Source organism: Cystoisospora suis, assembly GCF_002600585.1.
Source record: "Cystoisospora suis strain Wien I chromosome Unknown contig_1942, whole genome shotgun sequence".
Classification (NCBI taxonomy): Eukaryota; Apicomplexa; class Conoidasida; order Eucoccidiorida; family Sarcocystidae; genus Cystoisospora; species Cystoisospora suis.
The window spans coordinates 1-483 of record NW_027154742.1 but is presented as its reverse complement, the minus strand read 5'-3'; positions in this window follow the sequence as shown (position 1 = coordinate 483).

Sequence of the window (483 nt, the reverse complement as noted above, 5' to 3'; positions counted from 1 at the left end):
GCTGGGGAGCATTGGCGGCTAGTTCGCACCCCCGTCTAACGTGTGATAGTATCTATCAGTGTAGACTCTTCAGTCGAGCGTTGGGATCAGACCCAGACGCGGAAAGCCCCGATTGGGAAACTGTGACAGTAATAGATTAGCGGGAATTGCGAACGAAATAGATTTGGTGGCACGCCTCATCTTAATTTTCAGTTTAATTAATTTGTTATAAATTAGTTAAGCACGTTCTTTGTGATTGGTGTGGCAGCAAGCCTCTTCGAAAGGCGTGCTGGGTGTCGGTCGAAACGGTTTGCCGCATACCACGGCCCGTGGTAATCGACCCTTACATCCCCTTTACATCTATTACAAAGTGGTGGGCACTGCGAGGACGTGTCTACCTGAAAGGAATCGTTTTTCCCGGTGTTTTTCGCGAAAGCGATTTAATCGTAGAGACTTTCGACCATGACGGAGATGGGCGAGGAGATGCGCAGGGAGTTGGAGCAG